The sequence below is a fragment of the Leuresthes tenuis genome, unplaced genomic scaffold (genome assembly GCF_036924035.1).
Source record: "Leuresthes tenuis unplaced genomic scaffold, fLeuTen1.0.hap1 SCAF_1, whole genome shotgun sequence".
Lineage (NCBI taxonomy): Eukaryota > Metazoa > Chordata > Actinopteri > Atheriniformes > Atherinopsidae > Leuresthes > Leuresthes tenuis.
The window spans coordinates 15,278,523-15,299,810 of NW_027325355.1; the positions used below are offsets into that span (position 1 = coordinate 15,278,523).

At 42.9% G+C, this 21,288-nt stretch overlaps 1 long non-coding RNA gene across 1 annotated transcript; it reads right to left on the reverse strand.

The window, feature by feature from the left end:
* Nucleotides 1–1,414: 1,414 nt before the first annotated feature.
* LOC140297483 (uncharacterized) lies at nucleotides 1,415–19,965 on the reverse strand. Its single transcript, XR_011913265.1, has 2 exons — nucleotides 19,861–19,965; nucleotides 1,415–6,791 (listed from the first exon to the last, which is right to left on the reverse strand). It is a non-coding gene; the product is annotated as an uncharacterized lncRNA (long non-coding RNA).
* Nucleotides 19,966–21,288: the final 1,323 nt, after the last annotated feature.

Consider the following 21,288-nt stretch of genomic DNA (forward strand, 5'->3'; position numbering starts at 1 on the left):
CGCTGTGTTTCATTTGATTTCCACGCCTCGTTCTGCACTCTCCCATCTACCACAAATCGCTCTTGCCTCCTTTCTAAATATCACTGCATTTTCCCCTGTGCGACCCCTCGTGTCTTCATCCAGGGATCAATACCACCACACGTGGCAGCCCTTTACTCACACTCCAGCCTGGCAGTAAGGGATTGCAGCGGGTCAATGGCTGGGCTTCACTTGGCTGATGGCCGTTCGTTAAAGAGCGGCGGAGCTCGGTGTTAACGGTGTCAGGCCTGATACTCCCAGTGGGCTACACTCTCCTAATGACCACCCAGTCAATAGCCATCTGCCCTCAGTACTGACCAATCAAATTGACATTTCTTGTTGATACATCGAACCAATGAGGAAGTTTCAGCTGTGCTGTAAGTTGTCTGTGAATGCTGCATTGGTGGAAGTACATGGCAGTGTTGCAGCCACAGTGATGCATTGACAGATATCATTGAGGAACTTGTCAAAAAAAAAAGATTTGGTCACAGTGATTTGTGCTTTTTGGATCATTACGTGTTTTATAGCTTGCTCTGTTTATGCAAGGGGAAAAAAGGCATTATTTTGCTTCTGTGACAAATTTACTTGTGTCTCTGCTGGTGAACTGCTGTTTTTTTATTGCTTTGTTTATTTTTCCACTCTCCTGTTTTGGGGTGAGATATTTTTATCGGCTCCATGGGGTTTCTTTTTGTGTTTCTACCTCTGTCTCGCTGCTCTTGTCAGCTTTTTTGGCATTTGCCTTTGCAAATAAACCAACCCGAGAATATTTCCAGGAGCTGTATGACAGTCAGCTTTGGGGAAGGACATGGTTTTGCTCCCTGTCGTGCCTCAAAATGCCCGTCCTTTCCTTAAATCCACCCATCTGTCCGTCGCTTCATCGTGGTTTTGTGTGTTTGTGCAGGAAGTGGACGGGTTGCTGAGATAAAAGGGCGGCACAGGCCACGTGGTGCTGGCCACACAGGAGCCTCAGTCCTCTGTGACTGTCGCTGAGTTCCCCCTGTCCCTCCATCTGTCCGTGCGGCCTCAAAGACGCGTTTGTCCCAGCCACAAGGGTCATTTAGAACACACATTTACAGAGATGCAGAGACAAGGACGCACACGCTCTTCCGAGTGGACAAATGGACACTCGGGGACTGAGTGAGGCACTTCAGGGCGCTTTAATCGTTTCGTACAATGAAAGAGGAGGACTTTGTTTTTAATCTAAAGAGCGGCTGGAGGACAAAACAGACAGAAAGCTCAGCTTCTGGTGGTTTGTTTTTATTAGTTGAAAGAAGTCAGTTCAAGCAAAACGTTACAGTGCATGTTCAGATTTATTCTTTAAAAACAGAACAAAGCCATTTTTTCGCCTGCGGACAATGTAAGGAGAACTCATCAGTGCAATATTATGAAAATCACGTATCTCCAAAGCATCTGCTTTTTTTTTTTTTTTTTCAAATCCAGTGGGTTTAAATGGCTAAATTTGCCCCAGATTTGAGGATATGTGGTTTCCACTGGTCAGTGAAAAGAACTAGTGCATTGAATTAAACATTTACAGCACTCCTTATCACATTATTTAATTTGATGTAAACCCCTTCAGCCCCACAGAGACAGAAAAAAAGAACAATGAAATAGATTTTCTATGCAATTAAAGCTCAATAAATTCCTTCATGTCCAGCAAACGTGACTATTAGATAATCCTTGACCTGATCTCAATCATATCAACACATTATGACCATTTTAATCACTGATCACTTCTCACTTGTTCCACAAAATAGAATAAGGCGAATTATGGACAATTTCTGGTTACAAAAACCGGTTTCAGCTCTGCTCTGACAAAAAAAAACAGAAAAACATTACATCCAAGAGGAGCTGGAGTATTTTCAGTGAAAGATGTGACAATGTGACATCATGCTAAGGAGAAACGAGCAGAAGCAGAGATATTTTTTTTAAAATAATAATCTATAGCTTCTATCCCTGAGCTTTACTGACAAAAATGTCTTTAGGTGGTGAGGATTATGGATTAATCTATAATAACTAGTGAAGGAAAAGAGAAAGAGAGGGAAAAGAAACAGCCTCCAGAGCCCCCAAGTCTGCCATACCAGCACAAGAAGCACTGCCTCATCATCTAATGTTCCCACTAATATTCCCAAATTATATCATTTAGACCTGTATCAGCACTGGAGAATTAATCATCATTTCTCTGACACTGCCCATCCCCAGAGTTCATTAAATAAACTATTTCTCCCACTCTCTAATTTCTACAACTTGTCGGCATTTCTCTGTGGTCCCTTCACCCGGCCCCGCCCCGCCTTTTCTTGATAATCTGTTTATCCGTAAGTGTCACATTACATTTGCAAAGCAGCTGGGGGGGACCACTGCCATCTTGTATGGAAGGGCTTCAGCGTGATTACCCGGCCTTGTATTTGGCGCGCTCTCCGACTCGTCAAATCCTTTGATCTGAACTGTCTTGATAATCACTTCAGAAAGTCTTCCTGAGAGCGTGAGGGCTTTACAGATGGGCTTCACTCTGGTAACTCTCGTGTGCGTCTCTGCATGTGTCTTGTGTTGGTCGATTTTAGTGTCTACTTCTGTATGCTTGTATGATTGTGTCTCCCTGGATTCATGTTCACTACTTTTCTTTCTCAGAAATCGGTGCGGCAGAAAAAGGAAAGTCCTAGAAAATCACCACATCTCGTGTGTACTTATATCTTGTGTTCAGCTCTGATATTGAAGTTGGACTTCCAGGCTAATTGCACTGATATAGTCACGTGACAGTCTCTATTCATACAGTTAGATGTGACTGAATCAAACACATTGCCAGAAGAAATGATTGATTAACAGAAAATGCTGTAATTTTCACATCATTAAAACAATACAAAACTGAAAATAGTAAAAAGACAGCATTTTTTTTACAGTTTTTTTTTTCCAAATAAATGTTGGACATCTTTAAACTCATTAGTTAATTTTGCAAGAGCTCAGTGACAGCACTGGGATTAAAAAGAGGCTGAGTCTTTCAGAGGTAAGGAAGAGAGGAATCCGTTCTTGTATGAAAGACGGAGTGCGGAGAAAGATAAGGTAAAAGGTAAAATGGCTAAATAAAGAGGAGATTCTGTCTTCTTTGGTTCGTAAGATCATTGAAGATTTTTTGAAAATCTAATATTCTGTCGTGGAAATCACTGCTCGGTAACACTTCCACAAATGATTGTCAGGAAACACAGTTTATCACTGCACACCACAAATTAAAATGAGAATACCAAAGTGAAAAGAAAATGCATGTAAACGGGATACAGAAATGCTACTTCATTATATCAGCCTGAGGTCATTACAAAGGGACCGAAGTGAAGTGGAAAACTGTCCTGCGGTCGGATGACACAGAAATGTGGAATAAATATGTTTGTCCTCACCCACAAAAAGTAGCTGTAAAAACTCATTGTTTTATTATTTTGTATTGTCTAAACTCAAACATTTTACAAATGAGTGCACATGGCCATGGATATGCTCCTACCACCATCCCCTCCTTCATTCTAATGAGAAGCTGGGTCTCTACTCACTCACGAAGAAAGCCTAAAACAAATTGAAAAGCCACTAAATAGAAATGTGAAAGTGGATAGACTACATTGTCTTGCATCACCACAGGGCGAAGGTAGAGGCTGCATTGTTAATAGGTGTTATTTGGTAGAAGTAGTAGCTTTTCTAATTAAAAACAACTACTGCGGTGGACATCCACAAGAGGCAAATGGAGAATTCTTTAGGAATTAGTTTTTATCTCTGGAAGTATCTGGGATATTATATCACGCAGGTTTCTTGTTTTCCAGCTCACAAAGGACACCGCCAATAAGTCAAAATCATTTCAATCTTTGCCACGTAAGACGTGATTTGTAAATTTGTTTCGATTGCCCTTGATGTGTTTCAAGTCTCCTTTGTTGTATCAGCAAAAACAAACTCAGGCTAGCGTTACAACTTTTTTGGCCAATCGGTGGACGCTTTATCAATTTCTTCCATTTCCAATCACCTTTTCTTTCCTCCATCTTCTAAACGTGAATCAAAAACGTCTATTTAAAGGTCGCTAGTGTTTGTGGCCAAATGAAAAGTTTAGAACATGCAGCAAGGCATGGGAAGCGGACGCCATACGGAGAGGTAAGCTGCGTCTTTACAGGCAACCAATTCAATAATTGTACACTTTTGGGGCAGCTTTTTGCGGTGTGGACCAACATAGATATTGCACTTGTGTCATGACATTGGGATGGATGAAAAGATAATGCAGAGGTTCATTTTCACTTGCAGCATCATTGGTTTTCATTACCTGTAAAAGCTCCAATAAAGTTGCATGATACAGGCTTTGTAGCAACACATCCGGCCATCCAAAGGACATCTTATTCAGGGAGGATCTTGCTAACTTTAGCGAGACCAATCACATTTTATGTGTTGCAGCAGCATGATACTGTTGTAAAAGTATCATGTGGGTGGTAAACTGACCTGCCAGCAATCCAGACCTGTCACCAGCTGAAAACATTTTGAGCGCTATGAAATAAATATTCATTCTATAAACATCCTTTATCACGCAAATCTACAGGAAATTGCAGGCTTGTTTCAAATGTGTTGCTGGCACTGATGTGAAAATAACCACATCGTTGCATTTCATGTTTTATGTGTACAGCATCCATTTTTAACGACAGAATTAGCCATGCTAGCTATGCAAACTGTTTGCTCTAAACAAATTGTCATGGCACTGTTCGTGCAGTTAATGCCATCAGCAGAAGGCCACTCCAGTGAAATGTTGAACTCAAGCAGGGATGCTGTGGGCAGACGACCTTCCTCAGAGAGCAAACTGAGGTTTGCTGCTGAACATGACATAATGAAGCACAGAAATGTAATTCTACCTTGAGCAAAGCACCTGTGTGGGTGTGCGTGGCCTTGTAATTACACCACAGTTTACAGCTGTCTCTCTCGTTCTCTTGTCTGTTCAGTTCCACCTAGTTTTACTGCGTGAATATTACTTATAGAGCTGTATGGATTCTGTTTAGTCACATACATATACAGTCATGGTAGAAAGGAAATACACTCTCTGTCCGTTTTTATGTATCAGGGCATCATAAAATACCATCCCGTCTTCAGCAGGTCCTAAAATGAGGTAGATAGAATCTCATGTGAACAACAACAAATTATATATAACACCGTGTTTATTTAACCAAACCAAAAAGGAAGAAGCAGTGTCTGAAAAAATAAGTGCACCCAATGATTCAGTAGCTTGTAGAACCACCTTTAGCTAATTGCACTGATTTAACTTTAACATTTAACACGCCAGCTGAAGCCTGTAGAGTCTGCGTTTTCTTTCTCTAAGATCATTGCTGATGTCTTTCTTCCTTGGCATTGTGTTAACAAACACCGGAATGCTCCAGATCAGGAAACTGACAAAAACGTCTTATTTTGTGCAGGTGCTCAGAAGCACAAGCTAACCACAGAAGCCGTTAGCTTCGGGATCGCTGGGCAAGACGGAGTCGGAAACTGAGCAAATGCGGGAGCTAGCAGAGCAAACCCTCGGGTCGCGGTACTCTTCAAGCTCCGGGAGCTGGGATAAATCAGAGCTGCTGACCAGCTCCCAGAGGTAGTCCAGTTTCTCGAGATTCACAGCACACAGGTAAGCAAGGCCTTGTGAGAAGCTGCAGCACTAAAGCTGTGGGTGGGGGCTTTATTTATAGTGGAGCTTTATTGAACATGCAGTCATAGCACACTGGATAAATAAATGATAAGAGATGTACCATAAATGAGATATACCATTATTCGGACTAGTTTTTGCTTAGCAGACACGGAAGGAACCTGAGCATGAGTTACAAGATTTAGAGGATTTAGAACTGCAAGAACAGAACTTCCATTTTTCAAAGACTGCTTCTTCATTTTGCCTTGTTTTTGTGTGTGTTGTGTTGTTCATGATGTATTTATTTTAAGACATATTTTAAGGATTATTCTAAGACATGTGTTGCTGGTATCGATCAATTTTTTTTGTTTGTTTGGTTTGTGTTGTTTTTAATGTCCGGATCCATAAATCATTAGTTGAAGAAAGGGTATACTTTCCTATTCCCATGACTCCATGTATGGTGCACTCATGATGAAGTCCTCTCCCTAGCTCTTTCTCCTTTTGGAGAATTTGTGATGTTGCTGCATGCCTTCATCCCTCTCTCTGCCTGTCTGTGTTAGTGTATCTGTCTTTCTTCAACTGGATCCAGAAAAAGGGCTTCAGCTGACACAGACAGCTGAAACTGGCCTTTCAGTATGTTTTAATATCCTGCCCCTGCTGCCCCCGAGAGCTCCGTCTTTCTCTAACTGGGTGCATTTGTGCTCTCGCTTACTGTGTGAGCTGGATGGATGGATGGATGGATGGATAGATGGAGGTGGAAGCAATGTCGGTGGCAGCGGCTAAGGGAGTTGCAGGGGTGCGAGGGTAGCACCCCACCCCCCCACCTCCCTCACTCCGTGCTTCAACAATAGCATTTGCATATTTTTATACTCCGTCTTCCTCTGCCTCTCTCTCAAAGAAAACAGCCTGAAGCGTGAATACTCCAGCAGCAGGCGTGCAGAGGAAAACGGAAGCTGGGGAGACGGTGCGTCCGCTGTTGCTGGCGGAGAAATATGGTGCCAGCACACACGCAGTTCACACTTACACACAAGGCGGGGCCCTTACCTCCAGAGGTTCTGCGTGGAGGGAGGGGGAGGATGGGGGACAGGGAGGGGCGTCAGAGGAGGACCAAAGTTTAATGTGTGTGTTTCTGTGTGCGCACAAGGGGACTGTGGCTCTCCTGAAAGGGGAAGAGACAAAGAAAAAGGCAGATGTTACAGTAAGGTGTGTACACTGTAAAAATGAAAACCAGAATAGTCAAACACATATACTAGAAAACATTAAAGCTAATACTAATAATAACTACTATTCTGGCCTGTTAGTTTTCAAGTCTGCCTCACTCCTTTTTAGAGGCAAATTTAGTGTTTTGATTGACATGGATCATAGAATAACCACCAGAAAACATGATCTATTGACTCCACCCACAACCATCAAGGGCCACGTATATGAACAGTTTACTTTCAAATGACCTGCAACCCCCACATTTTTCAACTCTGAACCGACTGCAGGATCTGACCTCATCGTTTTCTTGACTCCATTTCAAAAGAAACTGACATACATCAATTTGTCTGCCAGCTGTAGTTAAGTTACGCATAAAGATTTTACAACAAAACATATAAATCACACATTTTTCTAGACTAAAACCACTTTCCTTTGCTTTAACTGTGCATTTTCATCCCATTAAAAAAAAAAAAGAAAAAAGCCATAAATGGGGCTTTTCAACATGCAAGCATGAATCAGCTGCTGCTCTCCTGTGATTGGTCCATTCTGGGACGCGGTCTGAATGTTAATCAGGCAGATTTCAAACACCTGAGAGGTGAGCGTGCTTGTGTGCATGCTATATAGAATTTCAGGCAGCTGTTACTGTTATTTACCGTTATTTGTACAAAACATGCTTTGTGTTAACAGTATGTTGCAGCTTATGATAGCAAGGATAACTGTGGGTTTAATGAACGTTAGATTCTCAGTTATCCTGCTGCATTCTGTAATCTTTACACATTTCCTCTTTGAGATGTCAGTAGGGATAGGGCGCCTATTTCTATAGTTACGATGATGCTCTATATTACCCGTTTCTCCTGATGACCAAAGCCCTGTCGTCAACCTTCCTAATTTTATCTGAGAGGAAAATTATTGGTGTCAAAACAAAAGGGAAAAAAGCGTTTATAATCAGTCCTGAAGCTCAAAGTCTCTTGGAAACAAACTCAAGGAATTAGGCATAAACTCTTCTGGGTAATTTTTGGCTCAGATCTCAGTTTTGATCAAATCCGTTCCAAAAAGAGCATCTTATCACCTTGCCTCTCTTTAGTAAACACTAAATACTGCACAACTATCGTTACATTAATTGGTGGAGTGGGAAAAAAAAAACGTATGTGAACTTTTGCATTGAATTTTTTCAGAATAATCCACAGAAATGAAAAAAAAATAAAATTGACATTTTGGGACTAATGCATTAATAATTAAACATTTCCATAACGCCACCTCTTTGTGTCGTTACAAATATCCTAATCAATCTCACTTTTAAATTTAAAGTTAGAATTACAGAAAATGAATGTACCTTTCCCCCCTCTGAACTAGAATCAGGTTCATGATCAATCAATGTACAATTTGAGGATGCTGTAGATCCACAGTAAATACAAAACAAGTCATTTCATCGAGGACTTATTTTGCTTTGTGGCGCCCGCACAGCCAGGCCTGACGGAGAGTCTCCTTTCATCAACAAATTTTTAATTGTATTTGGAGAACAGTCAATATGTTTTCTGCTGGTTTGTCAGTGTTCAATTAGTGCTTTTGCGCTGTAATCTGTAAAAAAAAAAGGTCCCATTCTCTCCGAGAACTCGCACACCAATCATAAAACAATAACTTCCCCCGATTGACTCGGTAGATAAACTATTTTTTTCATGGGTTTTTTATTTGTTTGTTTATTTCACAAATCTCTTTTCCTATTTGTTATATTTGACTCAAAGTCTCCTGTGTAATAACTTTTTTTATGCTACTCATAATTAAAACACGATGCTAAAACTCACACACTTGTGACTATAGGTTCAGTCCTACTTCTCTATAACATTTTTTTTTTTTAAAAAAGAGCATATCCGCGAATTAGTGAGAGAGAAATTAAAAGAATGCACATTGTTTAACCTGACAGTACATTTTTTTGGTGCGGATCACTGAAATGTAGATTATTCATAGCAAAACAAAGCATTTCCGATCAGAAATGGGCTATCCTGTCACTTTTTCTTGGCCTCGAGCCATAACCCGTGACATTTCTATGACCTTTGGATGGCTTCCAGTCAAGTCACTGTGCAGTTCAACTCTCAATAAACCCCTCGTAGCTTTTAAATTTCTTGCTCTGAACACAGTTCACGTCCACCAGCTCTTTCCTGTGAGCATGTTTCCAGTTTAAAGGAGAAGAACCGTTAACACAAGCAACATGTGGCCATCCTCGCTGAGCCGTAGCTGCGTACAGCTGTGAAATGTCAACAACAGAGAATGCGCTGTACGAAAAAGAACAAAAAGGCGCCACCCACACGGTCTGATTCGCAGGTTTGTTTGTGAAAAGTGCAGTTCAGGGATACAGTACAGCAAGAGCAACCCATGGATGAGGATGAAATTAATAATCTTTTCCCCTGTTCTTGCCAGAGCTGCTTTATTTTCAGTGCTAATGAATCAGAAGTTGGGTTGTCATTTTCTTCATTCAAGTCTAATTGGCTTGTTCTGGCTGTGTAAAGTAGATATAGGATGTTGAGATGGAGAAGAATGGCTGCTGCCTAATGAGATCTGCCACAGAATTCTGCAGAAAACAGACATTTAAAGATCAGAGTATGGATCAGAGGTCTGACACAAACTCCTGTGGGTGCAGTTTTATCTGCAAAGAAGTCTCAAAGACACACAGTGAGATTACTGTGGATACGCCGGCGTTACATAACAGTGTCATTCAGAGTTTTAGCTGGAGGAGAACGCGCAGTGTGGGCTCAGCTCGAGTTTCTGTGGCAGATGCCGACACTGCAACGAGACGTGCGTTAGCTATTGTTGGGAGGATTGCGTTTGTGGACTAATCCCCCAAAAAAAACAAAAAAGCCTTGCTAAAAGGTTGGAATTTAAAACCAGTCACCAACCGCAGGAGGATGTGTTGCTGAGCTTTCGTCTCACACCTACACTGTGAAGGTTACACTCGGTGGATAACAAGATGCACTGTACAGTGCACAGGAGAGCTGCGTGTAATTTCATTTTACATGACATCTCGCATTATCTAAAGTTCAGGCAGACAAAGGAGGCGTCCCTGTGGAAGACCTTGATTTGGCAGTTTCTGGGACAGAGTGCAAGCTTTCAGTCTTTTACTCTGCTTCAGCAATCAGCAGGGATATAGTTTTAGGCAGTACGTATAAATACCAGCATGTGTGGCGACATATGTCGCGATGAAAAGTTGTGTTTTGTCCCTATCTGATGACACATAACGTGTTGAATGTGACACTACCTTTCACACAGTGTGAAAAATACTTGGAGGGATGTGAAAACTATCTATAGCAAGACAGACAACCTGCTCAAACTCTCAGAAGAGCATGTTTAATGTGATCGTGCAGGAGGAGACGCGCACCTAGATGTGCCATTTAGCAGTGGTACATATTCAGTACGCATGTTCACGAGCTACAAGACCTGACGACCAAAAGCAGAGAGGGATATTTGACTTGACAGTGCTTGCTGAGGCAATTTTCCAATACAAAGTTCAATTTTACTCCATTCTGTGCATCATTGTTTTATGATTCTCTAACAACTCCTCATTTATAAAAGCTAAAGATCCCCTTAGCATGAAAGATACACCAAAGAGGTTTGTAGAATAACCCCCCTCTTCAGTTCAGTGGCATACAGTGATTCCTAGCTTGGTTTGCAGGCCGAGCTAACGCCTTCTGGTGAGTAATGTGCGGTGGGTGTGAGCTCAGAGGGGTCGGCCAGCATGCAATCTCCTGAAAGCCGCTTTTGTGATGCTGCTGGCTTGAACGCTCACGCCAGGCCTGGACAAAGAAGGCAGGAGGAGATGGGAGGGAGAGGGGAAAAGGGAAAGGGGCTAGCAGCAGCTCTGTGAAGCAGTGAAGAGAGAGTGTGTATCACAGTGTGGTCGGTCATACTTCTATGCAGGCTTTGCAGTTGTCACGCTTCCCGGAATCACGTCTGGTGTCTCTACTCGAGACTGTCAGATGAACGAGTTAAGAGTTGTGAAGACATTTGTGACTTTTATCAAATTCTGTGAGCATGAGGAAGTTGTAACAGTGAAAAAAACGGAATCAACTCGCAACTTAATTCTAAAGATAGAGAATTTGAAGAAGTCGTGCAAAATAAAGAAACTTGTGCAAAATACCTTGCAGTCCACATAAGCTAACACTGCTACAGTAGCTAGCACTGGCCACTTTGAGTCTCATTGTCTTTGAAAATGTACTTTATATCTTTTTTCTTTATGAGTCCAACCTATTTCTATTGAATTTTTTGACAATCATTCATATTTTTTTAGGGCCTTTATTACCTTTTCCTAAACCCAACCATGTAGCTTTCCTGCCTAAATCCAACTAAACGGCGACTGAAAACATGAAATGTTACAAGAGGAGACAACATCAGACGAAGTCCTGAAAACCTAAATGGTCTAAAACATCTGCCATTCAAACCTGATCTCCCAACAGAGCACATTATAGCTACGTTAGTCCACAGTATGCCAATTTCCCAATAAGGGTTCACAGATTGTACACTGACTATGTTTTCTTAAACCATTTCTATATTATCGACATACCTGACTGATTTAAAACCAGTCTTTTAGAATACATATAAACATGTTAGTTAGACTGAAATCCCAGTTGGATAAACACACCTAAATAATGAATTGCAGGGTCAAATTGCTCTTGCATGTATACTTCTAATGGTGCTTAGACTTCACCATTTACTGTTCTACTTCTTTCCCACTCATAGTTCTTTACTTTCCAACTTCATTCTAATCTGGTCAATGGTAAAAAGTAAAAGTACATGGTCATGGTTAGTCATTGGTTGCCAATCTGATGACTCTGCCCAATCAAAAACAGTAGCCTGGGGTGTATTTTTTTTTACTATCTGGACAAACTGATAAACCTCGACAGCCGTGACTTGGACAAACTCCAAAAAAAACACTGGCTGCTCAATTTAAACTGTTTGAAATTAGACATTAAATATTAACAGGGTCCGGTGGTAAAATGTAAATACATTTCCTCAAGTGCGTTAATTAAAACATGTTTGAGCGACTTTTGTTTTCATTTAATGACACTTTCGACATACTCCACTGTAATTCAGAAGAAAATATTTTATTATTTTTTCAATTAACTACATTTTTTTTGACAACTTTATTTACTTTACAAATGATGACTTTTGCTCACAAAACATATTAAGATCTGTCTTTTTTTATTTTTCGAACCTTTTTAATTTAAATGTGTAGAGCACTCATGGTGGCTGATTTCAGAATCTCTCCAAACCAAACAATCAGTATATTAATGGAGAAAATAATTAGTTGCATTTGAAAAAGCTTAATGTGAGCTCTAACACAACCAACCATGCAAATATTAATTTGATAAATGCAGGAAAAGTCCTCATCCAAAAATATGACAACAGTACATTTCTGAGCATTGTCAGTGCTTATTTTAAAGTACATTTAGAGTTTAGAGTACATTTAAAGAGTGGTATTGATACTTTTACTCCCTCCACCACCCAGTATCACCTGGGGAACTCGAGACCTGCTGCAAGATTTTGGGTCGAGTACAGAAGGAAAATGTTGAAGGCGTTTGTTCAAATTACAGAACAGTAAGGGGATGTAGACTTTTCATAACCAAGGCCCACCCAAGTCAAGTTTTTTTTTTTTTTGCTCATGTTGGATTATCAAAATCGTAGTACTTGCAGCAAAAACAGCTTTTTGATGCAACTGTCAGATTTGTTGGATAATCCAAGGCTGAGTGCAGCATATGTGAGCCTATGCAATTGTGTAAACCCATAGCTGCCATTCAGTTAGGACTGCAACTTTAAAAGCTTCTGGATGGCTACAGTATAGGTCTGATTATGTGAAGCAGTGTAAACACCAAGGAATGATGGTTGCATTGTTGGAAATTTAAATCTACTGGGTGAAAATGACTCCAGCTCTGCTATAATCACTGAAAATAACTGAAGGATTCTGCAAATAAAAGCATAATCCGCTGTTACTAACCACAACAGACCAGTTAAATGCCTCCAACATGGCTACCAGAGGTAAATTGCATCACCTAAATGCCCTCTGTTCCACTTCATACGACGGTTTCTACTCCATCCAGCCCTAGTGTGTGTTTGGTGTGCGTGTGTATATGTGTGTGTGTGCAGGAGCTGTAAACTGAGGGAGGGGAGGAAGGAGACCCATGGAGAAGAAGATGTATGCAAACCCATTTCCAAACAAATGGGCCTGACTGCACGGCAACGCAGAGAGGTGCCATAAGCGTCCGGCGTGCATAATGTCCGCATGAATCAAGGCTTCCCGGCTGCTGAATGTGACCACACAAGCTCGCGCACAAACAGCACATGTCAGCCATGTCATCAACAACCATCGCCGACCCCAACGGTGAAGTTGAGGGCGATCATTGCTGCAGACGCTTTGAAGCTGGAGCTAGCCAGCAACCCTCATTCAGTCAGACACGTTTACACCTCACACGTGATGGAGATGCAGTGGAAAATTACGCTAGGCGTAACAAAGTGCGGCCCGAGGACATAAAGGGGTACGTTTGAGTCTTTTAAAGGTCCACGCTAGTGTCTTTGACAGTTTTTCACTGAGGTTTTCTTTTTGAAAATATGTGCCTCACAGTTGAAGTGTTTTATTTCTCATCATAGCAGCCATTGATCTCCATTTATTTGTATTAAAAAAAACTCTTCACACTAACTTTCTTGCAAATCATGTGAGTGAGTTTTGGAGTAGGGATAAGGTGACAACAACAGAAGCAGGGGTTTTGTCATGGAGGTTTTTTGTCATTGTAGGAAATACTACGTAAATAGAAGTCAGTGTGTAGGAAGAAAATATTCTAAATTGACTACAAAAGTCAAAAGTTGGGGCAAAGATTTTGAGGATCTTTCTTTTTTTAATTAAAAATGGAAGATGATAAATGCTATGAAACACTCACACTGAAGCAAAGTGTTTTGTAATACATAGGCTGAAAAAAAGCTCCTAAATATCTGATGTGATCCTATGGATTGGTTTGACAAAATGCATCTAAATCCCTCAAAAACAACTGCCCTGTACAAACTGATCTCCAAGTTTCCAGCATTCAACATAAACCTCCTTTATGTTCCACTCCTTCCAACCAGCATGGTCCCACCAGAGCTGTAGCTTTTCTGCTAATTTGCAAGGCATTATGGGTCATCGGGCGTCTGCTGGGAGGTGCTCGCAAACAGTTGGGCCCTCTATCTTTGCACCGCGACTCACAAAGTTATTGTGCAAAATACGCACAGACTGGACAGGCTTTGGGGCAGACGTAGGGATCCTGTGTGCAGCTTTCACTCTACAAGTGGAGTATTCCTCCACACATAGACACAAATAGCCCATGTGTTGTGCACCATGCAGGCAGGCGGGCTTCGCCCCGAGAGGCCTGGCTCCGAGTCAGGGCTCCCGCCGGCGACTCTGGCTGCCCCCCCGTACACCCCCTAGCATGCACGACAGCAACACTGTATGTGTCTACTAACAAACAAATGTGCATTTGAGAGAGTGCACGATGGCTGTGCTGTGATGCAACAGGGCCATCATTTACCCCTGATTGGGACTGTATTTGTGCTACAGTCTGGCGCCCATAAAGACGGAGAGGCGACATTTCCTCCCCATTTCCCTCATGAATATCAAAGACGAGGCGCAGCCGCCACAACAACACATGGGGAAAAATTACAGCCCCATTATTTTATTTGCATTACCTGTAATAGGCAGCATATTGGGTGTTGTATTTATTGCCTTATCAGCACCAGCGTGGCTGTAAACATCTGCTGATTTATTAGCCGTCCGGGCTTTGCCCAAACATCACACGTAATTACTGAGCAAATAGTGCAAAGACGGTATCAGGGATTCTTGTTGCTTGTGGGTTTTGCTGGGATTGACCAGACTTAGCAGAGAGGAAGCAGGCAGCTTTGGTGTTGGAGGTTGAATGCATCCATCACAGATGGAGGATCTTAGAGTCCGGTGTTTGTTCTTGCTCTTGGCTCGCACCCAAACACGCCTATAGCCATGACTGGGAATCAGAGAATAGCTGTTTATTTGCACAGCTCTATATCCAGAGTCACTCCTGTCGGGGATGTGGTTAGTGTTGTTTTTTTCCTCTACCTGAGCGCCCCGCTTCCGTCCGTCACTATCCGCCCAGCTCGTCCGCAAAGTTAGATAGAACTGGATCTATTAAGTTGGCGAAATGAGCAAAATAAAAGAGAGAAGAAGTGCGTGAGGGGGTTACCCTAGGTGTGCCCGTTCTTCTGTTATCCAATTTTACTGGGATTTGGAGTGATTTGCGCCCTGTTCCCCGAGGGAAATAAATACTTTGATTAATGTAATCCTGGGCAGGGAGGTGCCACAAGCCCCCCCCCACCCCCCCACCCCCGTCCTCAGGGACCGCTACTGTTTAACAAACAAAAACAAAAAGCAGGGCCTATGGAGAGGCATGCACAAAACGCCACAACCCAGCCCGCTGAAGCAACTCTAGATTTGATTTCCAGCAGATTTGCTTTATTTATTAATTACTCAGCTTAATACACAATATCATTCTTGATTAGCATGTGTAATACAGTCTAATAGGACAGAAAAACACCAGCGTGTCCGTTCGCTGATTAGCATAAACAATAAAAGTGTGGCTTATTTGGATGAGGTGTGGGAGGGGTGGGGGGTGCGAGCGTGTGTGTCCATGCTGTTTTACGTCTGTATGTGAGTGAGAAGAAGGAAGAGGGATGTGGCAAAGACGGAGCCTGCGGTGAGGGATGGGTGGAGGGGATGGGACACACAAAGTCTCACCCAGGCACACACACCTTTCTCCTCTACCTCCTCTGACTCAGAAAGCTGCACTTCTGTCCATCTTTGCCGATCTGTCGCCTGTCACTCACCTCCTCACCAGCCGGCACTAGTAGCTTTTACTGCTGTTGGCGTGTGTGTGACTGCGTGTGTGTGTGTGTGTGTGTGTGTGTGTTGTACAAACATCTGCCTCCTTCGCATCATTTTATCCGCACACAGTCTCACCTCACTTTCACTTTAAGTTATAGAGTGCAACTTCTCCTTTCTTTATGTTTTGCTTCCAAGGACCCAGACTTTCTTGTAATCTTTTACAGTGGCCTTGAGCTACAGTTCTCCAGGCTTTCTGAAGGTCTTTCAAAGTTTTTCTTTGGAAATTAGCTGATTTTTACCTGGACATTTTCAGAGGAATGTTTTTTTGGCTTTTAAGCTACATAACACTGACATATGAGTCATTCAAATATAAAAGGACCAATGAATAAAAACAACTGATATTATCTTTGTGCGCTTTGTTTCATAACAGCGTGATTCAAATTCATTTGGTCCCATGTATTTAGTTGCATTACTGAAAAACACCAAAAATAACCCAGTTTGGCACAGTTTGGTATTTTCGTACCATCAAAGTTATTCCCAAAGAGCTATTAGCCAAAAACTTGGCATATCTCAGCATGGTGTGTATTTTAACCTTTAAAAATTAATGGAAACTGGTGAGACTACAATAAATAGGGGGGAGCTGAGAGATGCTCCTGGACCTTCCGCTGATCCACTGAACTTCACCGAGGCCTCATCAGAAATGGTCTCTATGGAAGGGTTAAGGCTTAAGGAAGGGAAACAGGGAGAAAAGGCTGATCTATGCCAAATGACACAAGAAGTGGACTGAAAATCAGTGCCAACAGGTCTTATGAAGGGATGATTCCTCCCCAGAGCCCGGACCTCAACATTACTGAAGCAGTGTGGGATCATGTAGACAGAGAATGGAACAAAAGGCAGCCGACATCCAAAAAAGAGCTTTTGAATGTCCTTCAAAAAGCCTGGAGAACTATTCCTGAAGACTGCTTAAAGAAACGACATGGATGAATAAATCTGGTCATCCCAAATTTTGACTTTCAAGCTCATTCGAATTGTACAAATTCAGTTTTTGTGATATATACTGTATTTTCATTTATGTTAGCACATTTATCCCTTCAACTTTTTTACAGTCGTGGCAATATATAAAGAAATGAGGGGTGACTTAAGTATAAAGTGGTTTGATTTGGATTTTTCAATCCAAATCAAAGTACTTTTTCATGATAACAATTTTGACTTAATTGTAAGAAATTTGGGCGGAGGGGGGGGGGACTCTCTTTGACTCCCAAACTAGCTGCTGCAGTTTTATTTCTCCGCCAAATGATGGCCTCCCTGTTGATTTCCAATTCAAAATCAATACCTGCTGTGCTGGTACGTGCCATCACAGTCAGAGAGCTGAGCTCCACTGGAGGCTGCTGTGACAACGCCAAACACCCTGATCTCCACCTGCATGTCTGAGCATCTACAAGCCTGATACAAGACAATTACTGAGTATAGTGGAACGAGAGGTGTGTTTAACGCTGTGTTGAAGGATATTAATAAAGAGCCTCTGCTTCGTTTCAATGGGCTGAGGGGGGGCCTTGGAGTTCCATTCATATCTGAAATTGAAGCCATGTTTAAAGCTTCCACCGATATTCAGTGTTGCCCATTTAATTAACGGTATACATTATCATTTAAGTGCTCCAAGTTGGATTTAAATCAACGTTTGGCCTGACACGCTCAATGTATGTCGGATTAGCGGCTGGGCCGAGGGGGAAGCAGATAAATTACGTTGCCCACAGGCAACTTTAAGCAGGTCATAATTTAAAAAGAAAAAAGAGGGGACAGGGTGCGGGAATTGCATCAGTTTAATCTGAATATGGCGGCAGCGAACAGCGCACCTTCATGACGCTGACATGGCTGCGCGTGTCAAGTGACGGCAGGAGAAAAATCAGCCTTGGTGTGTGTATCTGTGTGCGTGTGTATGTGTCTATGTGTGTGTTGGGTGGGGGGTTGGAGTGGATATATGGAATAATGCGCGTAAATTGATCGCATCACCTCTCTTAAGAAAGGGGAAAAAATGGAAAAATCCTCCCCATTTATCACTCACTTGAACCTAACATGTGATGCGTTCTGCTGCCGGGTGACTCTGCTCCAAGCAGAAATGAATAAAAAGGTATCACCGGTGGTGGTGAGGACGATGATGAGGAGCAACACCGTCCAAACACCGTTAAAGCAACCGCAGCGCGCTCGTTCCCGGGACGATTCGTGACTCTCGGCCCTCGTTGGCGAGTTTAATTCCTAAAGTCTCTGCTCGGTCATATGTTTCCACAAAGACACTGCTGGCTCCCACTTCTGGCTTCTGGGCTGCTGCAGATGGCGACGGGCTTGAAACGTGGCCTGCGCCCCACAGAGCATTTACATACCAACAAGGCGGCTGTGACAGGCACTAACCCATACGAGCAGGTTGTGGAATGTGCAAAAACATATTCTTGAGCGTTAAAATGTTCATTTTTTTCCACATTTGAATGACTTTGGAGGCTTAATGTAACCTGAGCCCATTTTCTCTTATTTTTTTAAATTCTTGGTTCTGTCTGTCTGTCTGTCTGTCTTATCTGTGCAGGTGATGTCTAAACTCAAGTCTTGGCATCCCGCCGTCAGCCTGGACATGAAGCAGCGGCCGTAAAACACTACAAGGACATGCACTGCAAACGTGTCCATCCCACGTCATCATTCCACTATCCTTTAATGAAAAAAAAGAGTTAAAAGCTCAGAACGACAAATGATCTCCCGGAAAAAAAAAAAACGAAGATTTGGATTTTGGTTTGTAAAAGCCACGAATCGACAGATGAATAATGACGATGATGAGGTGGGTTTTTGCAGTGTAAGCGCCACTCGTGGGCTGCATTTGCATCACGAGTGAGCGCGACACCTGGTGGCGCGTTTAAAGGCACCTCGGGGCTGTCTGAAAACACAGCCGCGCGCGCGGCTCTCCATGCAACTCGGGACAGGAGTGAAATGAATTGGATTCAAGATGTGAAATGGCAGCGCAGGCCAATTAAATGACTGGTTTAGGCCCTTTCCCTTGTTTTGTTTTCATTAAATATCGCGATACGTTGACATGTTTCTTTTTTTGGAAGCGAATGGTGCAGAAAACGAAGCCAACATGGGCGCGTGTAGTTCAGATATACATGCATGTGGTTTTTGCTTCTCCGTGCAGAGTGGCGGCGTTAGCGCGCAGCTCCGTTGCTTTTCATCTCGACTCCAGTGCACAAACATACAGCTTAATGCGGCCAGTGTTCCCCTCCTTTTATTGGGCTCACCATGACTACCGGCTGCCGGGTTCAGAAATGCAAGTCCCCATCAGCAAAGGAGAACCCGTGAGAAAAAAGAAAAAAAAAAGGTAAAGAGGGGGTTTGGGGGGGGGTGGTGGTGGCTGAGCCACAGCAAAGCAACTTGGGATAAGCTTTTTGAAAATAAAAGCAGCAGAAAGTTGCCACAGGCTTTACATTCATTATCTATATCTCGGTGAATAATTTCATGTCACCAGAAAGTGCCCCCCGACCCCTATTTTTTTCCCCAGTTTTCTTGGAAGAGCTCTAAAACGAGACCATAAAAAATTTTAAAAAACCTTCAAATATGAGCATCATAAACTTTAAGCAAACTTTGCAGCGGCGAGATCGATTTTTATTAACGATTTGCTGTTACCAACGCGAGTCCTCCAGAGGATTCAGCCGTGGGGGCTGTCTCTCTCTCTCTCTCTCTCTCACTCTCTCTCTCACCCCCCTTCTCTTCCCCTCTTTTCTCTCCCTGCTTAAAATGTGATTGATTGCACTTTTCTCCGGTGGACATTCACTACAAAACGGCGCAGCTTATCCATCTGCCCGCTATTTATTGTAAAAAAAAGCTGGAGGAAGAAAAAAAAAAGAAAAAAAAGAGGGCAGTGGCGCAAAATGACAGAGATATAAAACGCGACGAAAAGACGCGCGCGTCTATGTGCACCTCCGGGAGGAATGGATGCTGCAATTCGGCTGAAAAATGAAAGAAAGAAAGAAAGTGGGAGAGCATCCGAAAACGGCGCGAAGAAGTGGCGCAGAAATGTCGTCTCGACGGCGGAGAGAAGCGCAGAAGAATGCGCGAGCAAAAAAAAAAAAAGAAATCGGTGACAGACACTTGAAAGAAAGCCGCAGATATGATGTGGCGACCTTACCTTGTGTCCAGGCAAAAGGGTGAAAAATCGCTCCACTCGGTGCGCCTGGTAACGGTTATCTCCCCTTTTCCCCGACGATTCGCTGCTCCCTAAGATTTTCTTCCCTCTGCCACGACTGAGCAGGAGCCCTCCTCGGCTGCCGCTATTATTTTCACTAAAATATATGAAAATTTATGCAAATGAAAATCAGCACTAACTGTTCGTCTCTTGTTATACTTGGGGATGATTTTTTTCCCTCTCCCCCCTTTTCTTTCTGTCTTTTTTTTCCCTTCTTTGCATGCAGAATAAATGAACTACTACCCCCCCCACACACACCCCACCCCACCCCCCCAGCAGGGAACTTGGGGACCTTCTTTCATACACACACACACACATATATATATATATATATAAATACATATAAGCATATAAGTAGTAAACACATCATATATCAGAGTGTTTGCGTCGCCGCGCGGTGATTTCGGGCAGCATCCCTCAGCTGTTTTTTGACTCTGCTTTCATGTTGTACTTTTTTTTTTCTTTTTTATACATATTTTTTTTATATTCCCCTCTATCACGTTTCCGGTGGCCGCCTGAGACACCGTTTCAAAGCCCTCACTGTGGATTGAACAGCAGTAATTTAGACAGAAATCCTCACTGTATATTAATGAATAGAGAGGGGGTGGGGGGGGCCCTATGGCTCTGGCCCCTAGCCTGCCCATTCAGTGTAAACAAATCCACGAGACTTGCTTGGTTTTGAGCCCGGTCCAAATGAAATCTGCTGGGACGAGAAGAAGAAGGGGGAAGAAATAGAGGGAGAAGGGGGGAGGGATGCCGGTGGTGGTCGCTTGTATTTTTTATTTGCCTCCAAATCCCGTTTGCGAGAGAGTCCCTGCGTCATGTTTTGGGTCCGCGGAGCTCATGAGGTAATGTTTGGGGTTTGAGGCGTGAGACGACGTTCTCACCTTGCTCAACAGAAGAGTTAATCCGTCAGAGGAAGCACCTGACACGCGGGCCCCCTGTTTCAGCCAGGTGGACCCTGCCAACGCAATGGGAGCCGCTCTGATGATAATACACCAACAAAAGGTCTCATTCATCTCTGGGGTTATGTGGTCATCTTGAAGGGATGGTGATACATCTCTGGATGTGTTTTTTTTTTCTTTTTCTTTTTCTATTAAACAGACGTATCCAGCACCAGCAGACCTCCCCTCCCTCCCCTCCCTCTCTCCAGGGACTGCTCAATTTGCCCTTGTTTTGGTTGCCACTTTCTTTCTCTGTCACAGTGCCTCGGTGAGGTTGCATTTCCGCACGGGAGCGCAACCCACCACCCACCCACCCCTGTTTCTTTTTTTCTTTTTTAACTCCTGAGGAGCGAAGGGTGCTCTGAGGTGCAGTAAACTGACTTTTACTGGCGTCCTGAGCGCAGGAGGACGGTTGTGTAAAATTATT